The following is a 15,660-nucleotide window of genomic DNA, read 5'->3' as shown; positions in this document are numbered from 1 at the left end:
CTCAATTAGACAAAGCTAACTATAAGATCAAACAGCCAGAATGGGAAGCATATTTTAATTGGTACCTAGAAACCTCAAAATGAGGGAATGATAGAATGGTTTCATTACAAGACACAAACCAAAAATTACTAGAAACAGTAGCTAAGTTAGAAAAGACCTCAGAAGCCATTGCTTCTCCTCCTCCTTTCCCTCCTTCCCTTTCAGATTCTTTGTATCCTCTTCTTTCTGAGTTCCTCTGTCCTGACCTCCCTACTCTTCCACCTCCAATTTCAAAGGAGGAACCTATTGCGTCTAACAAAAAGGATAAAAACAGCCCTAAAATAATAGCTGCCCCCTTTAAGGAGAAACCCACAGATAGAGGGGAACCTGCTCTTATCCATATCCCTTAGACTAGGACAGAACTTAACTAAGGATTTTCCAGATCCTTTATAAGATCCTTTGGGTTTTGCTACAGAATTTGATCTTACAGTAAAAACTTACAAGCCAGAATATTCAAACTTGTACCAGCTTGTACAATGACTAGTCTCTGAAAGTAAAGCAAAAGAATGGCTTCAAGAAATAAACTGGAAAATGCCTGTGGAAGATGATAAACATGAGGTGGCAGATCACCAGAAATGTAGAGAAATTGCCCACAGTCTGTATCAGGCTACTGTGAAAATCTTCCCAAAGAAAACAGGTTGGGCAAAAATCCATCAATGCAAAGGTCAAGAGACACTATTATTTCAAAAGATTTGAAGAGACACTTCAAACAACACTCTGGCATGACTCCAGAGAGTTTTCTGGAACATGAGAATGATCCAGTATGACATTCTATTTTTTTTTTTTTTTAAGAAGGATTAGATGAAGAATTGGCATGACTGTTTAAAAGATATGAACTTGATTGGGCTACTCTGCATTCTAATGTGCTTGTCACCGTTGGTGACAAGCTCTCCAAAACCTTACAGAAATGAGAAAAAGAAAGCTGCCAAGGTCATGAAGAGCAGTTCAGTGGTCCCTTGAAACCACCTGGCCCAAATTTCAGTCAGTTTTGAAAAAAACCGCACCCGTTTTTATAGCCAAAAACCTGGGCATTTTAAAAGAGACTGCCACAGGTTTAAATTAGATTTAGAACACGGTAAGATTAATAAGGAACAGGGCTGCTCTAAGGACTATGAGAGGGCATTCCCCCTCCTCCGCACAAACACCTTAGGGGAAACTGAAATAACAATCGGAGGGGAGACTTCTAAGGTCCTTGTAGACACGGGGGCTACCTTATCCATTCTCAGCCCTACCCTCGTTCATTGCCCTCTCCACTCAGAGTAAACAGTCAATTCAAATGACAGGTGTTTCTAATTTACCTGTGCGCGTTTTAAAATCTGAAACCGTAATTTTTCAGTTAGGAACCAATCACAGGAAGACATGTGTTCCTTTTGGTGAAATGTGCTCCAACTCATTTGATAGGATGAGACCTTTTAGAGGCATATAATGCCCATATTGCCTGAAGGGCAAAATGATTTTAGAGTTAGAAAACTTAGATGCAGACCAGAACATAATTACTGAGAAATCGATGGTTGTGAAAACAAAAGTTCAGACAGATACGGGGAAGTTAACGATTCACTGTTACAAGTGCCTGAGGAATTATGGTCATCCTCCTCCTCAGACGTAGGGAAAATCAAGTCAGCCGCTCCCATTAAAACAACTATTGATAATCCCAAGCCTCTACCCAGTATTTGACAGTACCCATTTAGACCAGAGGCATTCCTGTTATTCAGGAATTCCTTGAGAACGGACTTACAATTCCTCGTACTAGGTACTAGTCCTCGCAATACCCCCCCTTTTGCTGGTAAGAAAGCCAAATGTAAAAGGCTGGAGGTTTTTCAGGACCTGAGAGCTATAAATAACACCGTGATCGCTCGCCACTCTGTGGTTCCTAATCCTCACACCCTGCTCTCAGCCATTCCAGAAGACACCTATTATTTTTCAGTAATAGACCTATGCAGTGTGTTATTTAATACTGGAAAAGGAAAGCCAATACCTTTTTGCCTTTACATGGGAAGATCATCAGTATACCTGGACCGTTATGCCACAATGCTATACTAAAAGCCCTACTTATTTTTCTCAACCACTTAAAGCTGATTTGGCTGATGTGCACCTTCCTAATGACTGTTTTAATTCAATATGTAGACGATTTGCTTTTGTGGTCTAGAGCTGGACAGAGACACTGTTCATCTGTTACAACAGTTAGCCTCTAAGGGGCATAAGGTGTCCAAAGAAGAACTGTTAATTGACTCTGAAAGAATCAAGGGAATCCTGGCTTTCTCGCTTCCCAGAACAAAGAAACAGCTGAGAGGATTTCTAGGTCTGACCGGATATTGTAGGAACTGGATATCTAATTTTTCCTTCATGGCCCAATCCCTCTATGTGTTACTTAAGTCTAACTGACCAGACCCAACTGAATGCACAACAGAAGAAAACGTTATAGATTCCTTAAGATCTGCATTGACTTAGGCTTTGGAATTAGGCCATGCGAATCATAAATTACCATTTTTTTCGGTTTGTGCATGAAGGTAAAGGAAACGCCCTAGGTGTGTTAACTCAGAGGCATGGTAACAGGCATCAACCCACAGGATATCATAGTCAGCAGCTAGATTCAGTGGTGAAAGGGCTCCCACCCTTCATGAGGGCTCTTTCAATGACAGCTCTCTTGTGCAAAGCTAGGGAAGAACTTATAATGGGGTCTCCTTTGACTACCTATGTTCCACACTCAGTTGAAATGCTTTTGAATTCTCATCACGCTCAGTACTATGCTGTGAGTCAACTCTCCTCTTACGAGGTATTGGTGCTTTCTTCACCTAATATTACTTTGGCTCAATGTAGTTATCTTAACCCTGCAACTTTACTTCCAGCAACCCAGGATGATAATGACCATGAATGCATTATGCTAACATTATCTTCTTATGCCTAGGAATGACTTACAAGAAATTCCTGTTGATAATGCTAACCTAATTTGGTTTACAGATGGATTTTACTTAAAGGATGTAAAGGGACATTACCTAGTTAGCTATGCAGTAATATCCACTGTGGACATAATTGAAAGCTCTTATTTATCAGATGCAAAGTTGGCACAACAAGCTGAATTAATTGCTCTAACCAGAGCTTGCCAGCTAGCTTAGGATCAAGCAGCAAATATTTATACTGATAGCTACTATGCTTTAGGAGTATCTCATGATTTTGGAATGCTCTGGAAGTGAAGGGGATTTCTTACTTCCTCAGGCCAACCCATAAAGAATGGGAAGATAGTGTCAGAATTATTAGACTCTATACAATTACCTAAACAATTGGCAATTATTAAAATACCTGGACATTCCAAATTTGATTCAATAAAGGCAAAAGGGACTTAATTCACTGACATAGCAGCTAAATGAGGTACTTTAAGTTCCATTTCTGTCCAACTTCAAGGATGTCTGCTGCTCAAACCCAATGTAACTGTTAAGAAACTTTTTCTACAGGCTCAAAAATTAGTACCAGAAGATGAAAAACAAAAATGGAAAAAGAAAGGAGGATTCTTTGATCCCACCTCACAAATATGGTTCGGACCAAATAAGAGACCTATAGTGCCTATAAGGGGCTCAGTTACCCTTACTCCAGCATGTGCATTCCCTGACCCATTTGGCTCCTGAAAAAATAATTTTATGGGGGAAACAGTATATCTGGAAGCCCTCCCCTATGGTACATATGCCCGGTGCACCATTTGCCCTAAATATAATCTCAGAAAACAACTCCATGAGTCACAAGGTCATTTTCCTCTTCGTAAAGGACCCCTGGAGTTATGGCAATAAGATTTTGGCCAAATGCCACCATCTCAAGGACACACATATATTTTGGTAATGATCTGTATGTTTTCACACTGGGTTGAAGTTTTTCCCTGAAGGAAAGCAACAGATTTAACAGTAAATTGCTATTGGAAAAAATAATTCTTGGGACTTCCCTGGTGGCACAGTGGTTAAGAATCTGCCTGCCAATGCAGGGGACACGGGTTCGAGCCCTGGTCTGGGAAGACCCCACATGCTGCAGAGCAACTAAGCCCGTGCACCACAACTATTGAGCCTGCGCTCTAGAGCCTGCAAGCCACAACTACTGAACCCTGGCTCCACAACTACTGAAGCCTGTGCACTCTAGGGCCCTTGTGCCGCAACAACTGAGCCCGAGTGCTGCAACCACTGAAGCCCATGCGTCTAGAGTCCTGCTCCGCAACAAGAGAAGTCACCACAATGAGAAGCCCGCTCACTGCAACCAAGAGTAGCCCCCGCTAGCAGCAACTAGAGAAGGCCTGCACACAGCAACGAAGACCCAACGCAGCCAAAAATAAATAAATTAATAAATTTTTTTAAAAAACAAACACTAAGTGGGACCCTCTTACATGGCCAATTAGTAACACCTGTTCTGAACCCAGCCATAAATATTCGTTTTCACTAGATGTTACTCAGTCCCAACCAGAACAACGTGCTAGAGTTAAACCTAAAAATGTAACTACCCATCTCTTTGGTGGTGTTATCCCCCAGTTAGGGTATGGATTTATTTGCCAATCCCAGGATATGGCCACATAAATATGAGGGCCTCTCTTTGCTGGGAGCAAACCAAGTATACCAAAGATAATCAACCTAACAGCATTCATAAATTAGGGTGAATACCACCTGAAAATTGTCAACATACTATAACTTTAAGAACCAGTAATTCTGGGCTTCCCTGGTGGCGCAGTGGTTGAGAATCTGCCTGCCAATGCAGGGGACACGGGTTCGAGCCCTGGTCTGGGAAGATCCCACATGCCACGGAGCAACTGGGCCCGTGAGCCACAACTACTGAGCCTGCGCGTCTGGAGCCTGTGCCCCGCAACAAGAGAGGCCGCTATAGTGAGATGCCCGCGCACCGCGATGAAGAGTGGCCCCTGCTCGCTGCAACTGGAGAAAGCCCTCACACAGAAACGAAGACCCAACACAGCCATAAGTAAATAAATAAATAAATATAATAATAATAATAATAATTTAAAAAAAAAAAAAAAAAAGAACCAGTAATTCAGTGGGGAGGGGAAGGCGGGATGAATTGGGAGACTGGGATTGATATATATACACTATCGATACTACGTATAAAATAGATAAGTAATGAGAACCTACTGTATAGCACAGGGAACTCTACTCAGTGCTCTGTGGTGACCTAAATGGGAAGGAAATCAAAAAAAGAGGGGATAGCGGCTTCCCTGGTGGCGCAGTGGTTGAGAATCCGCCTGCCACTGCAGGGGACACGGGTTCGATCCCCTGTCTGGGAAGATCCCACATGCCACGGAACAACTAAGCCCGTGCGCCACAACTACTGAGCCTGTGCTCTAGAGCCCGTGAGCCACAACTATTGAGCCCGCGTGCCACAACTACTGAAGCCCGCATGCCTACAGCCCGTGCTCCACAACTAGAGAAGCCACCGCAATGAGAAGCCCGCACACCACAACAAAGAGTAGCCCCCGCTCGCCGCAACTAGAGAAAGCCCGTGCACAGCAACGAAGACCCAACACAGCCAAAAATAAATAAATTAAATTAATAAATTTATTTTAAAAAAAAAGAGGGGATATATGTATGTTTATAGCTGATTCACTTTGCTGTACAGTGGAAACTAACACAACATTGTAAAGCAACTATACTCCAATAAAAATCAACTAAAAAAAAAAAAAAAAAAAGAACCAGTGATTTGGGACTTCCCTGGTGGTCCAGCAGTTGGGGGACTCCGAGCTTCCACTGCAAGGGGCGCAGGTTCGATCCCTGGTCGGGAACTAAGATCCTGCGTGCTGCATGGCGTGGCCAAAAAACAAAACAAAACAAAAAACAAAACAGTGGTTGGTTTGGAACTGACTGGTTGAGACAGCCTAGAATATATTGGGTGGCTCCTAATGAAACCCAATGGATCTGTGGAACAAATTTATGGTCTTGGCTTCCCCCAGGTTGGCTAGAAAAATGCATAATTGGTTTCCCTTGGGCCCAGGGTCAACTACAGGTAACCCTGGAAACAACCCCTGCCAATCTGCCTTTAATGTGAGCACACTGGATTCAATCAGTTTTCCATTGGTACGATCATTTGGCTGAGATATTTGTTCCTTCACCTGGAGTAGAAAATGTTATTACTCACATAAAGGCTTTAACAAAATTTACCCAGCAAGCCTTGAATAACAGTAATCAGGCTATTAGTGTGCTCAATTCAGAAGTTTCCACGATGAAAGAAGTCCTACAGAATCGTATGGCTCTCGATATTTTAACTGCTTCCAAATGGGAAACTTGTGCTATAATACATCCTGAATGTTGTGTTTTTATACCTGATGAGTTTTCTAACATAACCCATCTTATAACATATACGAAGAATCAAATTTCTGCTCTGAATGATCCTCTTCCCAATTTAGGGGAAATACTAGGAAATGGTTTGGTTCTGGAGGATCTTGGCTTAAATCTTTACTGATGACATTGTCACTCCTATTGGCGATTTTGATTACCGTTTGTGTAACTTAGAAAGTGACTGTTTCTTGCCTTTTGTGCTGTGTTATCACCTACTCCTACTAAGTTAATGATATCTAAACAACTTGAAACTACTGATCACATCTTTAGTTCTCTATAAAATAATGGACGTGCACAATGCACATGCATGGTAAAATAGCCCAAGTCCTACTGGACAACTTTTCAGTGTGACAAAACCAGGGAGGGGCAGTGCTGGCAGGACAGATTAGCCATGAAAGTTTCCCAAGAGGAACTTCCAACCACAGCACTTCCCATAGGGAAGATCTCGGAGGGAGGGCACGAGGATTTCATGTAATGTGGTTCCAGGTGGTTATTCTCAGCTTTCTCTCGTGTAAAATATCCACAGCCAAGAAATAAATCTTTTAAAAAGCTGTCCTTGGCTCTCTGGTAAAATGATAATTAAAATACTGCGTCTATGGGACTTCCCTGGTGGTGCAGTGGTTAGGAATCCGCCTGCCAATGCAGGGGACACGGGTTTGATCCCCGGTCCGGGAAGATCCCACATGCTGCAGAGCAACTAAGCCCGTGCGCCACAACTACTGAAGCCCGCGCACTCTAGGGCCCATGTGCCGCAACTACTGAAGAACGCACGCCTAGAGTCCGGCTCCGCCAACAAGAGAAGCCACCGCAACGAGAAGCCCGTGCACCGCAATGAAGAGTAGCCTCCGCTCGCCGCAACTCGAGAAAGCCCGCACACAGCAACAAAGACCCAACGCAGCCAAAAAAAATAGTCTGTCTAAATTTCAAAAGATACATGCACCTCAATGTTCACTGCAGAACTATTTACAATAGTCAAGACATGGAAGCAACCTAAACATCCATCCACAGAGGAATGGATACAGAAGATGCGATACATATATACAACGGAATATTACTCAGCCATAAGAATGAAATAACACCATTTGCAGCCACATGGATGGACCTAGAGATTGTCATACTTAGTGAAGTAAGTCAGAGAAAAACAAATATATGATATCGGTTATATATGGAATCTAAAAAAAATGGTACAAATGAACTTATTTACAAAACAGAGAGTCACAGGTGTAGAAAACAAACTTATGGTTACCAAGGGGTAAGGGGGGAAGGGATAAATTGGGAGACTGGGATTGACATATACATTCTATTATACATAAAACAGATAACTAGTAAGGACCTACTATATAGCACAGGGAACTCTACTCAATACTCTACAATGACCTATATGGGAAAAGAAACTTTAAAAGAGTGTATATACGTATATGTATAACTGATTCACCTTGCTGTACAGCAGAAACTAACACAACATTGTAAATCAACTATACTCCAATAAAATTTTTTTAATTTAATAAATAAATAAATAAATAAATAGGACAAGAGCCCCCATAGAGTCCTAGATACTATCTCAACATAATCCCCTGGGTACACAATTTCCAGATATTAAAGTTGTGCAACTTTTGACAAAATAATAATAATAAAATAAAATACTGCGTCTATTTGAAATGCACCATAGAAGACAAACAGTTGATAATGATGCCGTGACCGGAGGACAGATGCTTGCGTTTCAAACTGTGGGATGGAATCTGGACATTCAGGCACTAACTGTCAGTCCTCGGAAGAGCTAGATTTGGGGGACAGGGTCGTAGATTTGAGCCCTGCTTCCCAAACATCCGGAAAACTCAGGAGAAAACGGGACTGGGGACCCACCCCCCCAGACCACAGCTCCTCCCACGCAGGAGCCACGAAGACTAAGTCAGGATTGTCCCTTGTTGACCATCCTCGTGGTCACCGCACAATCTGGGGCAAACGACGGGCTGTGGGCGCAGAGCTGCCCAGAAAGGCTCCGGTCCTGGAACCGAAGCTGCCGCCCGCAGTGACGGGACCAGACGCCCGGGGTCCCGACTGCCGGCCCCGCCCCCAGGCTGCGAGCCAGAGGGGACTGAGGTCTGAGCGGCGCCGGAGGCGGACTCGGCTCCGCAAACTCTGGGGTTGACCGAGGGGAGGCCCGGGTTCCGCCATGGCCAGTTTCGTCCAGCTCTTGTCTCTGGACGCCCAGTCTCGCGCACTCACCATTTCCCGGCTTCCGGCGTCCCCCGGAGTCGCCACTACGGCTCCCATGGCGGCTCCCGCAGCTGGTGAAGGTCACAACGCGACAGACGGAACAGCAGAGCCACACGGAGCCCTCCGAGAGAGAGGAGACGCCAAGCCATAACCTGCATGATCTGAGTAGGAACGTCCACGCCGTTTACGGAGCGTCGCCCCACCCACCTACCCCAGCGGCGTCCCTGATTGGACAGTTCTTAAGGCTCCGCCCCTACGTGCGGATGTATCTGTGGGCTTGTCTGTTGCCACCAGATATTGGTATTTAACCAGAACTGGTCCTGGGCCCCTGGTCCGTCACTACAGCGCCTTCTGAAAGCGGGAAACAAGTGTGCACAGGGAATTCCAGTGTCAGTTTCCAGATGGAGAAACGCCCTTGGCCAGGGCAGGAGGAGCCCCCCGAGGCCAGGTAGACTAGAACAGGAGCGCCTGCTATCCTACCAGAGTCAGGGTCTTGGGATAATGCTTCGAGGCCATTCATGGAACTGTGACCCTTGTTTACAAGCACACTTAAAAATTACCTGACGAGGGACTTCCCTTGTGGCGCACTGGTTAAGAATTCGCCTGCCAGTACAGGGGACACGGTTTCCATCCCTGGTCCAGAAAGATCCCACATGCTGCAGAGCAACTAAGCCCATGCACCACAAGTACCTAAGCTCTAGAGTCCATGAGCCACAACTACCGAGCCTGTGCACCACAATACTGAAGCCCCACGCGCCTAGAGCCGGAGCTCCGCAACAAGAGAAGCCACCGCAATGAGAAGCCCGCGCACCGCAATGAAGGGTAGCCCCTGACTGCTGCAACTAGAGAAAGCCCCCACGCAGCGACGAAGACCCAACGCAGCCAAAAATAAATAAATTTTAAAAAAAAAGAATAGTCAAGAAAAAAAATTTTTTTTAATTACCTGACCATATGTAATAGAGTCTGGCTCCACTTGCATCCTTGACTGTTGACAGCGCTGAGGCATCCACTCATTCCTTCCCCACTCCCACACATTTGTTACTTTAAAGATCCCGAGGTCTCGAGAGAAGTTGGCTCTGGTGGGAAGTTTGAACACACTAGCTAGCCTGAGCATAGGGACTCCTCTCAGACCAACCACAAGCTATGAGATGTGCTCAATAAAACTTTCAAGAGTACATTTTACACGGGAAGGAAATTTATATGTTTTTTAGTGTTTCTCTAGAGAACTTTGAAATGCAAACAGGTATAATATCCATAAGGCAATCGAATTCTTATTTTTACTGATATAAAAAAATAAATAAATAAAAGGTTATTTAAATTGGGATGTACCTGGAAACTTTTTTTTTTTTTTTAATTCATTTTTGGCTGCGTGGGGTCTTAGTTGCAGCAGACCCTCTAGTTGAGGCGCCTGGGCTTAGTTGCCCCGTGGCGTGTGGATCTTAGTTCCCCAACGAGGAATCAAACCCATGTCCCCTGCATTGGAAGGCAGATTCTTAACCACTGGACCACCAGGGAAGTCCCCTGGAAACTCTTAATATGCTTAGCAGATTGGATCAAAACTAATGAATTTATTTATTTATACAGCTTTACTGAGATATAATACACATATTATACACTGGACTCCTTTAAATTTTAAATTCAATGGTTACAGGGGAATTCCCTGGGGGTCCAGTGGTTAGGACTCGTGGCTTTTACTGCGGTGGGTCAGGGTTCAATCCCTGGTCAGGGAACTAAGATCCCGCAAGCCACATGGCACACCAAAAAAAACAGAAACAAAAAAACACCCTATGGTTTCAGTATATTCACAGATACACGCAGTCATCACCACAGTCAATTTTAGAACATTTTCATCACCTCAAAAGAAATTCCTCTCCCCTTTAGCTATCAGTTTCCTAACTTCCCATCTTCCTCCTCCAAGCCCCAGCCCTAGGCGATTGCTAATCTATCTATACTTTCCATTTCTGTAGATTTCCTTATTCTGGACTTTCATGTGAATGGAATTATATAATATATATAATATGTGGTCTTTGGGATCAACCTAAGTCACTTAGCATAATTTTTAAGAGCCATCCATGCTGTAGCATGTATCAATAACTGATTCTTTTTTTAAAATTTTTATTATGGTAAAATACACCTATAATATTTAGTCTTAAGCATTTTAAGTACACACTTCAGTGGTATGAAGTACATTTACATTGTTGTGCAGCCATCACCACCTATCCATGTACAGAGTTCTTCATCTTGAAAAACTGAAATTCTGTATCCATTAACCAGTAACTCCCCATTTCCCTCTTCCTCCACCTCTGGCAATCCCCATTCTACCTTTTGTCTTTATGATTTTGACTACTCTAAGTACTGCATACAAGTGAAATCACACAGTATTTGTCCTTTTGTTACTGGCTTATTTCATCTTGAGCATGATATCCTCAAGGTTGATGCATGGTGTAGCATATGTCAGAATTTCCTTACTTGTTAAAGGCTTACTAATAAGGAAGGACTTACTGCTGTCATTTTGCTATTTGTTTTTTGTTTTGTTTCATTTTGTTTTTTAATTTTAACATCTTTATTGGAGTATAATTGCTTTACAATGGTGTGTTAGTTTCTGCTTTATAACAAAGTGAATCAATTATACACTGCTATTTGTTTTTTATATGCCTTATAGGTTTCCTGTGCCACATTTACTGCATTACTCTCTTCTTTGTGTTTGTTTGTTTGTTTGTTTTGTTTTGTTTTGGTAGTGAAATCTCATTGGTAGTTCCTCTCTCATTGCCTTTTGTGTATATTCTATAGCTATTTTCATTGTAGTTACCATAGAGATTACGTTTAAAATCCTAAAGTTATGGGAATTCCCTGGCGGTCCAGTGGTTAGGACTCGGCACTTTCACTGCCAGGCCCGGGTTCAATCCCTGGTTGAGGAACTAAGACCCCGCAAGCTGTGCGGTGTGGACAAACAAACAAAACAAAAAAAAAAAGTTTTTTTAAATCCTGAAGTTATAATAACACTCTAATTTGAATTTATACCAGTTTAATAACATACAAACACTCTTATTCTTTACATTTCCATCCCCAATCCTTTCAGTTGTTGATGTCCCCAAATTATATCTTTATACATTTTGTGTCCAAAAACATAAACTAATAATTTTTAAAACTCATTAGTTTCTTAGGTTATGTAGAAACTAACACCTGGAGTTACAAACCAAAGCTACAATAACATTAGCTTTTACTTTAATTTTTTTTCAAAAAAATTATTTATTCATGGTTTCACCAGCTATTTGCTAAAAACAAAAGTTAATCTCAGTGAATTCTCCTTGTTATTTATTAAACTATTCCCCTCTAGTGTCTTATGTCTACCAGATATATTAACCCCCTTCTCTAGACACTGCCAGGTATATATCAAAACGTTATTACTATTCAATTACTTATTTTTGTGTTCTTCATGCAGGTCAACTCCCTAGTTTATTTTATTATTTTTTAAAATAAATTTTTTTTTTTTTTTTTGGCTGTGCTGAGTCTTAGTTGCTGGCTTTCTTTAGTTGTAGCGAGTGGGGGCTACTCTTCGTCTGGTGTGTGGGCTTCTCATTGCAGTGGCTTCTCTTGTTGTGGAGCCCAAGCTCTAGGCACATGGTCTTCAGTAGTTGTGTCACACGGGCTCAGTAGTTGTGGTACATGGGCTTAGTTGCTCTGCGGCATGTGGGATCTTCCCGGACCCGTGTCCTCTGCATTGGCAGGCAGATTCTTAACCACTGCGCCACCAGGGAAGTCCCTCAACTCCCTACTTTAACTCATCATCATATTAAGCAGGTAACAATAGAGCTTCCTTCTCCCATGGTTAAATTGTAGCCTTGAGACATTTTGGTCACCTTAACTAGATTGAGGCACTCTAGTTTTTATTAAACACAAGAGATGACTTGCTGGTTTTGCAAAAGGCTTGCTGAGTGTCTCATTAATATCCCTTTCAGATACTAACTGAAAGGCAGCTTGGTGGGAACCTCCCACCCCCGTGCCCAAGAGATCTGAATGTCTCATGATGAGGAAAAGTATTTTAAAATCAAAACACACAAACGCAGTTTCTCATTCTGCCCATCTGGATGGCACCAAAGGTTTGCATTTCTGTCAAGCTCCCATATGATGCTGACGCTGCTGATATAAGCATCACATTCTAAGAACCGCTGCTCTAGTCTAAAGGTTAAAAGTAATTAAATATGATCATCTACCAGTGCTGTGAGGATTAAAGGAAATACTATATATTAAAGTGCTTGATAATCTTAAACATGCAACTTTTTAAATGTTGGTTGTTACTACTCATTTGTTATATGAATCTCAAGGTGAATAATTATATTAATCTTTGTTGAGGTTTCAAGAGAAAAATATAAAGAAAGGATGGACTATAACTCTGATTAGTTTAAATGTTAACTTCACTGACTTCACAAATTTCCTAATGATCATCTAGGTTTTTGCTAATGACTGTTGTTGATTCTTACTAGAGCTTCCAGAAAGACTGTGTAATCATATATTTAACTCAGTGACAAGGTTGTATCAGAAAGCTCACTCGTTGAAATATAACCTAATAAAATCAATGTAAAATGGATAGGTTCAGCCATCTATAAGATGGCACATTAATTTTTTAATGTATTAGTCTCATAAATCATGTAGAAAATAAAACGTGGATTTACAAAGTGTTGTTACAATAATACCAGCTTTTATCATTGTCCCTGTATTTACGTTTACTGAGATCCTTATTTCTTCATATGGCTTTAAGTTATGCTCTCGTGTCCTTTCATTTCAACCTGTAGGACTCCTTTTAGCATTTCTTGCAGGGCAGGTCTAATGATAATGAAGTCCCTCCACTTTTGTTTATCTGAGAATGTCAATCTCTCCCTCACATTTGAAAGACAGTTTTGCTGGGTATAGGATTCTTGGTTGACAGGTTTTTTTCTTTTAGCACTTTGAGTATATCAGCCCACTGACTCCTGGCCATAGTTTCTAATGAGAATCTGCTGATTATCTCATTGATGATCCCTTGTATATGATGAGTTGCTTTTCTCTTGCTGCTTTCAACATCCTTGCTTTCTCTTTGGCTTTTGACCATTGGATTATGTGTCTTAATGTGGGTCTCTTTGAGTTCATCCTACTTGGAGTTAATTGAGCTTCTTGGATGTTTATATACACAGGTTTCATCAAATTTGGGAAGTTTTCAATTATTTCATTATTTCTTCAAATATTCTCTGCCCCTTTTTCTTTCACTTTTCCTTTTCTGGGTCTTCCAAAATGTGTACATTTGTCCACTTGATGGTTTCCCACAAGTTCCTTACACTCTGTTTACTTTTCTTTAATCTTTTTTCTTTTCCTTCTTCAGCCTCAATAATTTCCAATGCCCTATCCTACAACCTTGCTGAACTTGACGAAAATCCATTCTAGGGCTACCCTGGTGGCGCAGTGGTTAAGAATCCACCTGCCAGGGGCTTCCCTGGTGGTGCAGTGGTTAAGAATCCACCTGCCAATGCAGGGGACATGGGTTTGAGTCCTGGCCTGGGAAGATCCCACATGCCACGGAGCAACTAAGCCCGTGCACCACAACTACTGAGCCCGTGTGCCACAACTACTGAAGCCCATGCACTTAGGGCCTGTGCTCTGCAACAAGAGAAGCCACCTCAATGAGAAGCCCATGCACTGCAACAAAGAGTAGCCCCCGCTCGCTGCAACTAGAGAAAAGCCCTCGCGCAGCAATGAAGACCAAACGCAGCCAAAAATAAATAAATAAATAAAATTAAAAAAAAAAAAAAAAGAATCCACCTGCCAATGCAGAACAGACTTGTGGTTGCTGAAGGGGAGGGGGAGGAAGGATGGACTGAGAGTCTGGGGTTAGTAGATGCAAACTATTACATATAGAATGGATAAACAACAAGGTCCTACTGTATAGCACAGGGAACTATATCCAATCTCCTGGGATAAACCATAATGGAAAAGAATATTTTTTTAAAAAGAATGTATATATGTGTTAAAAAAAGAAAGAAAGAAAGAAGAGGCCATCTTCAAGTAGTAGGAACATTTTATGCCTCTTTTATTCATCCTTTCCTGACCCTCTCCCTGGCATGGTGGTGCCTGTAGTATGGAAGCAATGGCAGCCTGGTTCCCAGTTCCCTCCCTGGAACCCAAAGGAACAGAGCAGACCTTAATTGCAAATTATTATGCATCTCTGCTCTAACCTGTCTGGAGGATCCCTGAAGGACTGACACAAGGCACTTGTCTCTGTTTCACCTAACTAGGAACCCCAGTGGGAAAAGCAGCCTGAATGGCTCGTAAAAGCTGCAAGGTGACCACAGACCTGCAGATGCCTGGGGCAAGAGAACGTGGGTAGAGACATACGATATACCATCTGAGGCCTGAGGAGAAGATGGAGGGAAACTATTCAGGAAATTAGGACATTTAAAAGCAGCTGCGGGGCTTCCCTGGTGGCACAGTGGTTAAGAATCCACCTGCCAATGCAGGGAACACAGGTTTGAACCCTGGTCCGGGAAGACCCCACATGCTGCAGAGCAACTAAGCCCCTTGCGCCACAACTACTGAGCCTGCGCTCTAGAGTCCGCAAGCCACAACTACTGAAGCCCGTGCACCTAGAGCCCGTGCTCTGCAATAAGAGAAGCCACCACAATGAGAAGCCTGCGCACCGCAAAGAAGACCCAACACAGCCAAAAAATAAAAACAAATAAATAAATAAATTTATTAAAAAATAAATAAGAGCAGCTGTGGGCGGGGGGGTAGGGATAAATTGGGAGACTGGGACTGACATCTACACACTACTACATATAAAATAGATAACTAACAAGAACCTCCTGTATAGCACAGGGAACTCTACTCAATACTCTGTAATCACCTATAAGGGAAAAGAATCTAAAAAAGAGTGGATATATGTATATGTATAACTGATTCACTTTGTTATACAGCAGAAACTGACACATTATAAATCAACTACACTCCAGGACTTCCCTGGCAGTCCAGTGGTTAAGACTCTGCACTTCTACTGCAGGGGGCATGGGTTCGATCCCTGGTCGGGGAACTAAGATCCTGCCTGCTGCACGGTGTGGCAAAAAAT

This window comes from Balaenoptera physalus, assembly GCF_965194825.1.
Source record: "Balaenoptera physalus genome assembly, chromosome: 3".
NCBI classification, from domain to species: Eukaryota; Metazoa; Chordata; class Mammalia; order Artiodactyla; family Balaenopteridae; genus Balaenoptera; species Balaenoptera physalus.
This window is presented reverse-complemented; position numbering follows the sequence as displayed.